Genomic DNA, 13544 nt, shown 5'->3' on the forward strand with positions numbered 1-13544 from the left:
AATGGCAATTTCCCCATGTCACTGCCCCCCCCAAAAACAATACACTGTGAAGGAGTTTTTGTTCTGGTGGACTGTTGTCAGCAATGTCTGCATGTCCTATTTTCCCCAACAATAAATCCCTCTCCCAACATTACATTTCATGGTCTCTCGTATTTTGATTTAGTCAGCTATGTTTCACCGAAGGTCCTCCATAAGGCCTATTTGGAAACTCACTTCATCATCAATCTTTTGTGTGGGAACAAAATACAATCATCATTTGTCATATGACATAATGACAGGAAAGAAAAGCAGAGAACAGTGCTGAGGGATACCACTCGGCAATTCAGCCCCAGGAGTCTTATTAGTAATTACATTCCAGTCTATTTACCTAGTCTGTGTGAGACATCATACATGTACTGTATAGCAAAAAGGGATTCATAACCCTTTCGATTTTGGGTGTATATACACCTGAGTATGCATGCGCACACACGCACGCACGCACGCACGCACACACGCACACACGCACACACACACACACACACACACACACACACACACACACACACACACACACACACACACACACACAGGCACTCATTCATAAGGGTGTGTGCAATCATCGTTAATTTAATAGCCTATTAAAGGTGTGAGAAAGTGAACAACAAGAGATTGACAGCATTTTCCACCATAACTTTGAAAAATAACTGAGCGTCGTGCAGTGCACTTCAAATGTCAGAAATGCACTTAATTGATTATGTAACAAAAAATATAACCTATATTTTACCAGGATTTACAAGGATTTTACTATTTTTCAAGAGTGTTGGGCAACAGTGGTGGCACATTTAGACGCAAGGAAAAGAAAACACACACTATCCGTCTGTCATTCAATGTTATATGAGATACTTAAATGGTTCCCTGTGCAAATAAGCAGAAACGCTTACTAGGATCCCCTTTTAGTTGACCTTGTACTAGTGAACTGTACCGTCATGAAACTGTATCTTTCCTATGCAAACAATAATAAAGTCTTCAATCAATCAATCAATCAAACAAATCAATTCTATGCACAAAAGACTGGAAACCTTCCTATCATGCATGTAGCGGTAGTGCGGTAGCCTACATGAGTAAACAGAACACTTTCAGAAGCAATGGGTGGGTTACAATACGGACCCTGTAGAAGCCTGTGTGCATGTGCACATGTGTTTACTCAGGGCTGGGACATTCTAAAATGGTGGTTACACACGGGGGTAATAGATTTGATGAACAAGAGGGTTTTCATTTACCATGATGGATTATGAAAGAGGGGTTATGGGCTTTGAACGAGAACAAGTCTGAACAGAAAGCGTGGATGTTGATGCGCCTGCAGCGCTGCACCTTTAGGCGAAGTAAAGTCCCAGACACAATCAGAGTGTGACGAATCCACCCTTCCGGAAAGCAGAGAGATAATCTCATCATCGACTGCTGAGTAGACGTACAGCTCGTAACATGTTATTTGCACAATCAAGGCCAAACCTTTCTGTTTCTAGGGTTGAGTCATATGATGAACAATGTGACCAACTATAAATAATATTATATCCAAGTTTGTGTTTGTGGGAAAGAGATGAAGGCTGGTCTTCGCCTTTAAACACAGCTGATAGACCCTTGACAAGGCAACGGGCCTTGTCAAGGGTCTATCAGCTGTGCTTAAAGGCTCTGTAGGGCTGAAAGGGCTGCTTAAACCCTCCATTCTTAGTCAAGTGGACGTGAGTTACAACGGGGAAATCTCGCTATTCCTGCGTCCCATCATTTCGACTAAGGGAGTCGGCAGGTTAGCTACTCACCCGCGTCACGGTTACTGAGGTTAGGGTCAGGGTTTGGGTTAGGTTTAGGCATAGAGGTTAACATTCACGTACGTCAGCAGGTTAGCTACTCACCCGCGTCACGGTTACTGAGGTTAGGGTCAGGGTTTGGGTTTGGGTTAGGCATAGAGGTTAACATTCACGTACGTCAGCAGGTTAGCTACTCACCCGCGTCACGGTTACTGAGGTTAGGGTCAGGGTTTGGGTTAGGTTTAGGCATAGAGGTTAACATTCACCCACGTCAGCAGGTTAGCTACTCACCCGCGTCACGGTTACTGAGGTTATAGGGTTAGGGTTTGGGTTAGGTTTAGGCATAGAGGTTAACATTCACATACGTCAGCAGGTTAGCTACTCACCCGCGTCAGCAGGTTAGCTACTCACCCGCGTCGGCAGGTTAGCATTTCACCAGGTTAACATTCATCCGTGTTGAAAGAATGAACCGCGAACAGATGCTATATGTCGATGCTTGGACCGCTTTTCCCCCCCACCAAATTTCTTCACCAAAAATAGTTGATCTTGGGAGATTGTAGATCGGTTATTTTTGGCTAATGTTGAAATCTATCTAATGGATGCAGGGGTTCAATTGGTTAAACCTAGACACTCAGCCTGATTAGAGGCAGATCACTGTGAATAACTCTAACCAGTGTAAAAATGGACCAGTTATTAAAATGAACACACCTGACACCTCTACACTCTTCTTAGTGCCGATGACAAACCCAGCTCAAACAATACCCCACAGTGACAAGTCACTTGAACCCCTTGAACTGGACCGGAACGGTATGTATGCTATTGCAAATCCGAGGCGGTGGAACCTCAACAAAACACAATGCATTTCTCTCTTTTTGATTGAAAGGGACTGGATGGATCAGATATGCTTGTTTGAACGTACACATGGGTGTCGAGTGAGGCAAGTGACAAGTGTCGCCTCAACCCTATAAGTAGATAAATGAGAAAAGCTTATTTGCTGAGCTGCTGTGATTGATGGACACACAGCACATCACTGCCACCTTTTGTTCTGTTCTGCAACCCAGAGTTGACTCTGCAATAATGACATGCCACTCATTTCATTCATCAATGATGTCAACTATTGCTCTAGTTTTGTTCTCTTGCGCAGACCACCAAATGTAAAGTATGATCTGTTTCTTCAAGGCTCTCTGCAGAGTAAACATGTTCACACCTCACAGTCAAAATAAAATTGCTTGTAAGTGCTTTTCACTTGTTGTTTCCTGTTGGGATTGGCACATTTCACCCAGGTATTTTCATCTCACTCGCTTCACTTTGTCTGCTGACCTCACTCAGCAACTAAATAAACAGAAAATAAACAAAAAAATAAATAAAACAATTCACAGGAGGCAAGCAGTGATCACCCCATGATGTGCACTGCAATGTAGTTTCAAATGCACTACATTGCAGGTGTTTTTTGAGTGAAAAAATAAGAAGACACGTGTGACATGTGTGATCTGGGCAGCTTGCCCCAGGAAATGTGCCAAGCTCAATGGGGCTTTTAAGCCGTGACATCATTTTGTAGTCAGACCTCCAAGCAGATTTATTATCAATATCTGTCCCTCGCTATTTCAACAGATCCGAGACAAAAATAACGACTAAAGTATAATTCTACCACTTTCCTTTCAACAACAAAGAGAAGAAAAAATTGTAAATAGTAAAAGATTCACGGGCGCTGGGGCCTTTTGGCCCCAAAAGTTCTCCTCTGCCTACAAAATGATGTCAGACTTAACAGCCCCATAGGGAACAACGGTACATGTAATGCTCAGATTAGCTTATGCTAAAGCTCTCAGAATATCTACCCTGAACACATTTAACTAGAAAATCAAGGAAAATAACTCTGGCATACTTGGCATGCTTGATATGCATTTCCTCAGTGAATCAGTTCAGACATGACATTTTAAGTTGACTCTTTCCTAGGGCAAAATAAAAGAGCCAGCATAATTATTTTAGCAATAAACTGTTACATCTTTGATCTGTCTCAGCGAAAGCGTCTAGTCGGATTTAACAGCTCAATTTCACTTAAAGACAAGATACACCGCGGGCAATACAATTCATTACGCTGTCAATTTGTCTAAACTTCGATTTGTTCATACATGATTCAACAGAATTGGTACAAGACTGACAAGAACTCCATTTTATAATACCATAGACTACATTTATGTGTGTGTCTGTGTGTGTGCGTGTGTGTGTGTGTGTGTGTGTGTGTGCGCGCGCAGGGGTGTCGCACCAAATTCTGGGCCCTGCATGCATGGGTACAAGGATTCGTTCACATTCTGTGCTTTAACTATTGTAAAATAGCAGATATACAAGCTCACAGCGCGGCACCGAGTGCCGCGTTGCGAGCCTGTAGATCTGCCATTTTTGAAAAAATCGTGAAAATGCGTGCGGAATCTGAATACTTCCAATTCCTTCTAAGGTTTTTTGAAAAACCTACGTTTCTACGTCACTGGTGCTCACACCTTTTCACACGAAGGACCACCAAAATGACATGTATTTGGCCACGGACCCCCATCTCAGAATATTTTGTTCCAGGGACCCCCCCCCCAGAAGCAAAATTTGAGTTAAATGTTTGCTTAACCCATTCAGGCCGGGAACACATTTTGCTGTTTGGGAGGGGCTTACAGTACATGTACAGTATGTAGCAACATATTTGTTTTGTAGGCTAATTTCTGATTTAGCCCTATTCTATAGGTTAGGGTTAGGGTTAGGGTTAAAGTACATATATTCAAAGATTTCCACACATTTTTCAATAGCTAAAGACAGGCCCCTTCACCTTGGGCCCTAGTAACTCAGTCCCCCCCCTTGTGACGCCCCTGTGTGTGTGTGTGTGTGTGTGTGTGTGTGTGTGTGTGTGTGTGTGTGTGTGTGTGTGTGTGTGTGTGTGTCTGTGTGTTTCAGTCTGTCTCAAAGCTTGGGAAACAGGTTTGAATTCCTCGTGGCTCTGGCTAAGGGATCACTGACAGATAGAGGAACACAATCAGAACAAACACAGCACATTGTACACAAGCATTTTGGATGCCCGGTTTAGGCGTGTCTCATTCTCAGTGTGGGAAACAAAACAGCCATTGCTTTCTCATCAAATTGAAGCAGCTGGAAAAGCTGGCACTATTATACTGTACATACAGTAGCCTACTGTACATTGAGCAATACCGTGTGGTGCGAATACAGCAGAGTCGGACAACTTCTTTGTGTAGCAAAAGATAAAATCAACTTTATTTCCTATACGTTTAACAATACTAAAAGCAAGGGGAAAGGGGAGGTGGAACAATGTGTTGGCATCTGGTTCAACAAACTGATACAATCCTAATCTGAATGCAGGTGTGTCTGTCTACCTGATAAGCACTTTGCTGGGATGGGCCCAAATTCACTTAGTCAATCACTCAATTAATTAGCTTGGGAAGACACATATGACAATGGTCAATGTCATGTTGTCTTAAAGTGACAGTGCTATAAATAAACATTGCATTTCAATCAATACATTTCTAAACTATCTTCAACATACCGGTATACATGCAAAATGCATAGGGTTCACTGTTGTCATCAATCATTGTGTCATTTTGATTATGTGGTTGTCTGCTTGACATGAGTGTATGTATTGTCTCAGGTAAGATAAGACCATTGATATTAAGATAAGACTTTCATTCAATTACAGCAATTTTACCCTGCTCTGTAATTTTTGCTTACCATACAAAAGTGATAGTATAATAAATGGTTCTTCAATGTTTTGTGTCAAGCCAAGGATCCCTTACTGAGAGAGAGATTAAGCTGTTAGATCAAAGTTAACATGTTAGTACGCATTGACAAGTCAATATGTTATTTGCGATTAATTATTTTATTGCCATCAACGGCAAATTGTACACAGCTCTCTATGCCTGGACGCATGCTCAGGGGCGTCACACCAAATTCTGGGCCCTGGGTACAAGGATTCACTGCGGGCCCCCCATGAATGTTAACTATTGAAAAATAGCAGATATACAAGCTCACAGCGCGGCACCGAGTGCCGCGCTGCGAGCTTGTAGATCTGCTATTTTTGAAAAATCGTGAAAATGTGTGCCAAGAAACCTATGTTTCCATGTCAGTGATGCTCAAACTTTTTCATGTGAAGGACCCCCCCATCTCAAAATGTTTAGTTCCAGGGACCCCCCAGAAGCAAAATTTGAGTTAGAAATGTTCGCTTAAAAAGTACATATATTCAAAGATTTTCACACATTTTCACAACTTTTCAAAAATAGCAGATCTACAAGCTCGCAGCGCGGCACTGTGAGCTTGTATATCTGCTATTTTTCAATAGATAGAGTTATTAGGGCCCCTCCACCTTGGGCCCCGGTAACTCAGTCCCACTTTCCTACCCCTTGTGACGCCCCTGGTTGTACAGGTATGTAAACACAGGTTCATAGTTTGTATGGGAGAAAGCCAACTAGCCAGGGCAGTTCTTCTTGTTGTTTTGGGTTGAGAATGTGTGTTCCTTTGTCACATAATAGTCAGTTCAGCAAAAGCAAGGGTATGGCAAAGATGGGAGTCCTCATGCGCACACCGTTTTCTACGGTTTCTTGGGCTGGATATGGCAGCCTGGAACGGTTGTTCAAGTGCAGCTAAACTTGGCATGTATAGTAAAAGTGCCACAATTAACAATACTCTGCATTGCACCTGTGCAGCTGACCTGCGGAACCTGGGAATATACTGTTTTGTCGAGATGGGGAGAATACAAGTGTGGAGAATATAATTATAATACCCATTTTGTTACATTTTGCATTTGATTTGTAGTTATTTCACCGTAATTTAACAACATAATAACCAGCACAGATAGACAAAGAGACATTCATGGATTTATATTTAAAAGTAGGCTAACTTTTATTTTCCCCCCAGGGTATGGCAGCTGCATACACCTGCCATACCCAGTTGACGCCCCTGATAATAATGTTGTCTCCCCAGGCGCAGCAGAGGGAGAGCAGAGCCCAGGATTACATACTGTAGGCAATTGGCACTGGGCGAAAATGGGTTACAAAAAATCGTGCTTATATGGATCACAATAAGATAATGATGCCCTAGCCAGATCCAAAGTGTTGCTGGTTTGTGTTATGAATTTTCATGCACATTGTCCGTGACTCATTTTGAAAGAATTTTCATCTTCAGTGATGTGCTGTACTGACACTGCGCTGATTGACAGGTAACCAAATCAAGCATGGCTGAGTGGTTTTTCCTCATTTTCTACATAACTGCAAACAGTCGCATTTAAACTATTTTATATCTTATGTCTGTGATCTGGCTGCCCTGCCCTGCCTGGGAGGGGAACACACCCTAAATACTCTAGGTAGGGTTTGGACTGTAGATACTGTACAGTCGGTGTTGCATCGCTGAGTTTGGGTAGACAATAGGTCTACTGACACTCAGAGGATCCATCCATCCATCTTCAACCGCTTATCCGGAATCGGGTCGCGGGGGTAACAGTTCCAACTGAGACTGAGCAACTTCCTCCACTCCCTCAGGGAGTACAACTAGGCGTTCCCAAGCCAGTTTGGAGATATAATCCCTCCATCTGGTCTTTGGTCTGCATCGAGGACTTTCCTAGGAAGGCGCTCGGGGGGCATCCGTACTAGATGCCCGAACCACCTAAGCTGACTCCTTTCCAAGTGTAGGAGCAGCGGTTCTACTCCAAGTCTCTCTCGGGTGACTGAACTTCTCACCCTATCTCTAAGGGAGATACCAGCCACCCGTCTGAGGAAACCCATTTCGGCCGCTTGCACCCGCGACCTTATACTTTCGGTCCACACTTCATGACCATAGGTGAGAGTAGGAACGAAGATTGCTCGGTAGACAGAGAGCTTTGCCTTCCGGCTCAACTCTTTTTTCTTCACCAGTGCGATTTAGCGACTGCAAAACCGCTCCTGCTGCTCCGATTCTCCGGCTGATCTCCTTCTCCGTCTTCCCCTTTCTCTCATTCGTGAACAAGACCCCAAGATACTTAAACTCCTTTACCTGGAGTAAAGCCTAATTCCCTACTTGGACTGCACAATCCATCGGTTTCCTGCTGAGAACCATGGCCTCAGATTTAGAGATCATTATCATATCATTGTGTGTCAGTTTAAGTATTATCAATCTGGCTAGCCATCGTCAAGGAAAAGTTCGGTTGCTCTTTTCACTTTTGCAGCAATGCGGAAGACTGTAATCAAGAGACTAAAGTATTATTGCCATAATCTGAAAATGTGATATCCAGGAAGAGAGGTCAGATTATTTATTCACATGTCAATCACCATCATCAAATTGACATGCTTGCTTATCTCTCCATGTTTGTAGCCTATGACACTATTAAATGGCCAGACTACATAACCGAAGATCCACATCTCACCAGATCGGACGACTTTGATAGGAAATATTTGGTTATGGTTAATGACATCTTTTTATAGCCTGATCTCAGATTCAGCTCACGCAGTAGTCTGAAACTGTGCCCTATTCTGAGCGATTTACGGGGGAGGGACTTTTTGGCACGCGCGCATCCACGAGCGAGTGATCGCGTCGCATGGTGATCGAGACGCACGGTGGACGCGACGCACGGTCGTGGAGTGTGTGTGTGATTGTGTGTGTGTCTCTGTCTGTGCCAGTGACTGCTTCCACACAGAACTGCGACCATGAAACATGTAATCAACATTAACAGCTTGGTGAAATCAGCGTGTGTGTGTGCCTTCCTCAGCCTGCCTGTGTGTGTGAACTTCATTTGAATCGTTTCAACTGCTGCGCGGATTGGATATTCATTAGACCCACCCCCACCCCCCTCGCTCATTGGAGCAGCCGAAAATAAATGCTGATTCATGTACTCAGCTCCAGACCAGAGAAAGAGTCCACTCTGAGAGTGATCTATGGTCTGGAAGCAGGCTAATCTTTTTATCAATTCATATTGATGACTAACTGTCTGAACATCTGACACCAAGGCCTGTCACGACCGAGGCCTTGTGAAAGTACACTCTCTGCCTTATCAACTGTCTGGGGCCTGCCTTAAACAATGATAATTGTTATGGTTTATAAGGCTTGGGATATCTGGTGTCATGCAGACACCAGCAAAGGACATCTCTTCCCCCATGGATTACAATGAACTCTTTGCCCTGTATATGGAACCCACTTGTGGTTTAGAAACACCCTAGAACTGGTTAAACGTCATCCATGGGCTGACCAATTGACCATATAGTCATGTCAAAACATAATTTGTTCGAGCTATTGAACCATTATTTCTGTACTGTTCACCTTTTGTCTGATTTCTCTCACAGCACAGTAAAAATCGAAATAATAAATATACATATTGATTCACTCTCCTGTCTTATTTCTTTGTGATCAATTATGTTGTCGCATATGGGAATAAGAAACGAGGTGTTGTTGTTTACAAATAATTTATTTAACAGACTTCATGAAGATCCTTATCTCTCAAGCTCACTCTCCAGAAAGTGAGCTTTTATTGTAAATCGTTTTGCAAATGTATTTCCCTTGCAGAACCAAGTAATTGCTCTCTGCCCTGCCCCAAAGAAAGGCTCGGCTATTCCCTCTGGTTTTCGGACATGCACAGCATGTCTATCCCATACATGCCACACCCTAAAGTGTGAGTTTGCTGACTGGCATTTTAATGGGTTAATCTTTCAAAATGTGTTAATCATTACCACATGTATAAATAATAGGCTATATAAATATGATTTTGTCTAGATTGTTTAGCTTCTCTGGTTTCTAAATTCTTACTGACCTGATTGTTTTCTGATTCTAAATATTTCTATACTACTATACCGTCACTGTCGGGCAGAAACCTCGTATCTCCTAGTTTCAAATTTGTACATTTTTTCGCAAATTAAAGGCCTGCTTCATCACACAAGGCTGTCGCACAAAAGTAGTGAAAACAGCAGATCTACAAGCACGTAGATCGGCTGTTTTCACTAGTTTAAATCATTTTAAAGACTATAAATACAAAACAAACGCTTTTGGACATACAAGGTTTCCACCCGACAATGACGATACAATTATGTAATTAGATTTTCTCCTGTTTTAATCGGGTTTGAAACTTTGAGTACCCACCCTCCTAAAAGACTACGCACGGCTGTGCTTTGCACACACTGCGTGTCTGCTTGTTTGTCTTTCTCTGTGTCTCTTGTGCATGCACACACACACACTGTACTCACACATACACACCTCACTTCTTGGTGTGGCTGAGAGGGTGTGGCAGAGAGTTAACGATCAGAGTTTAGATTACATGTGCATATAATTTCCCCTTTCAGGGTGAGCTGGTTGGGGAAGTCCTCCTCCTCATGCACTGATCAACAAACATTGAACAGTTGCGAGTAATTATATGGACCCTTCATTTTACAGAATGGGGAAAAAAACATGTAATTGATTTACTTCATATACAGCCAGGGGCTCCTTTATGAAAGGCTAAAGCACAAAATGCTGAAAAGGTTTTTAAGTTGATTATTAGCAGTGAGTTACATTATCTATGATACATCACAAATATAAATGTAGGGGGCGCCCACTGGCCTGGTGTCAAGGCGCATACCACATACTAGGCTATGATGCCTGCTGGCATCATAGCCTAGGATGTCATTCCCCATCTCTCCCCCCATTTCCTGTCAGTCTACAACTGTCCTATCAATAAAGGCATAAAAGCCCCCCCCCCCCAAAAAAAAAATAAAAAATAAAAAAAAAATATATATATATATATATATATATAAATGTAGTTCTAGATGAGTAATAATCATGCCTGCAGAGTTGACATTTTGTCCTGAGGGTGGTGCTAGAGGAAAGGTCACGGGGTCATTCAAACATGACAGGGTTTATTCTGTGGAGGGCATGAACAAACTCAACAAGTTTCTTGGCAATCTGTCCATTCATCTATGAGATAAAAATATCTGGATCCATCCAAAAATCCAGATATCTTCTTTTCTTTGGGTCACATATTAATGAATGAATGAATGAATCTTACATAATGACACTACATTACACTGCTGAACATGAAAAACCTCCCCATTAAAGGACTGCATACTGTACTGTTCCATTAAGTAGCATATATTATTTTCAAGCTGCCCAGAGTCTTCTTATTTCTTCACTCTCAAAAAGCGCCTGCAATGTGGTGCATTTGGAACTACATTGCAGTGCACATCATGGGGTGATAACTGCTTGCTTCCTGTGAATTGTTGTATTTTTATTTTTGTTTATTTTCTGTTTACTTTGTTGCTGAGTGAGGTCAGCAGACAAAGTGACGTGAGTGAGATGAAAAAAACTGGGTGAAATTTGCCAACAGGAAACAACGGTAATATAAGAAGAGAATGAACAATACATTCCTGGTTTGTCATTTATTTCAACTTAAAGATCTAATCAGCTTGGCTTTTGGAGTTTTGTAATCGTTACAGTGGCACAGTTCTGTAGTACCTGAGTCAATGAAAACTATGCTCACCTAAATCGTAGCTACAGTACCTGCCCATGCCTACAAATGCATGCCATTGAGTCATTGTTTTCACGATGGCAGGAGGACAAAAAGGGTGTGGATGTTTTATGGAAAACGCCTACATGTACACACTTTCCCTTTACTTGCTCCAACTAGCAAACACAAGGCTAGTCTATCGTGTGTGCACTCAAGCGCGCACACACACACACGCACACACACACACACACACACACACACACACACACACACACACACACACACACACACACACACACACACACACACACACACACACACACACACACACACACACACACACACACACACACACACACACACACACACACACACACACACACACACACACACACACAGCCCCTGTCATCTCCTAATAAGGAGCGAGTGAGAGAGACAAAGCCAATAGGACTGACTGGATGGCAGCATAACTTCCAGAGAAGATTGTAGGCCTGAGCAAAAGAGGACAAAATGTGCCACAGGCACTCAGGTGGATTTCGAAATAAAAGGCCTTTATTTGGACAACGGGCTAGAACATTAAAAAACACCGATTGTAGGCCTATTGGAAAGTTACAACTTCTGAAAAGGTTTTCAACTTATTATGCTTAATAGTTTTTCAGCTGCTTTCACATAGTTTGAATTGTCTTTACTCACATTATATTACCACTTACAATAGTGCCACAGGTTGAGCTCAGAGGAGCACATTTTCAAACCGTAAAATAAAGTTGCCTATATTTGGGGCTTCTAGTTGTGTCTCTCACACTGTGAAGCACATGAATGAAGTGGAATAGCGAAACTAACATTGTGTGTGAGTCAGACAGAACTGCAGGCAAAGGTTACATCATCATAACCACACTCTTTCTTTCTCTCTCGCTCGCCCTCTCTCTCTCTCTCTCACACACACACACACACACACACACACACACACACACACACACACACACACACACACACACACACACACACACACACACACACACACACACACACACACACACACACACACACACACACACACACACACACACACACACACACACACACACACACACACACACACACACACACACACACACACACACACACACACACACACACACCCAGTGAATAAGAGATGACAAGATAGAGGTTGCTAAGGTGATGTGCAAGTATGGGCAATAATAACAGCAGGGTTCCAGACATCAGTCATGATGTGAGAACAGAAACATGAAACAGATGTCTCTTTACTTGGGGAACATAGAGATTCTTCACTCTTGACTCCTAGACAAGAGTGTAGAATCTATATGTTCATTCTCAATCTATGTTCATTCTGTTTACTGCCCAAAATGAATACCGCTAGTCTACCATTGATGCATGTTATAAATGAGTACAACAGCAAACATTCATGTATTGTTTATTTGGCAGGGACCATGCCCAATTGTACCTGAGTTAGCTACAAACTACACATTTTCATCCCAGGGCAAGGACGAGTAAGGGCAATACAATATAAGAGATCATATTTAGGAAAAAAAGAAGAACAGAAAAAACATGTGGACAGCCATATATATATATATATAGTAGGGGTAACGATATAGTAACTGAAAAAAAGATTTTAATTTGCAATGATCTATTATATCGATATGCAAAAGCATATATCGTACCGCTTTGGCTTTGGATCGTATAGGTATCGTTTTACAATGCATATAATCGGTATCGAATCGTTTTGCAGTGCAAATAATTGATTGTATGGGAACTAAGTATTTGTGCCTTGTATTTAGCAATTTTAAGAGGGAAAATTAAAAAGAGGGGTTTCATTACTTTTCCATTGCATATAGATACTCTTGGTCTATCGATAAATGTGTGTAATCGCTGTGTACATGTCAAGGTGCGGGTTTGTCCATTTGTTGAAATATAATGTCCATGTATTTGCTAGAGAATCACAGTGTTTACTTATTTATATCCATAATACCGGTAATACATTTTGTCTTTGCTAAATAGTTACTATATCGATTTTAAATCATTGTATCGAATTGTATCGTATCGCCATGAATTAACCAATATCGTCCATGTATCGTATCGTCAACCATGTATCGTGAATCGTGATGCGTATTGAATCGTTGTTAAAAAGTATCGTTACACCCCTAACATATAGGATACTTGCTTTAATCAAAATGTTGATATTGTTTTGTAATATACAATACAAACACATGATTGTAATTCTGGTCCAGTTCAGAGGTCAGAGAAGAGAAAGGCTTATTCAGCAACCAGAGTTGAGGCCGGCACCCATGGAGTTGGGAGTCAGCGGTGGGGAGGGTCTC

The sequence above is a fragment of the Nannobrachium achirus genome, assembly GCF_963921795.1.
Source record: "Nannobrachium achirus genome assembly, chromosome: 6".
Taxonomy (NCBI): Eukaryota; Metazoa; Chordata; class Actinopteri; order Myctophiformes; family Myctophidae; genus Nannobrachium; species Nannobrachium achirus.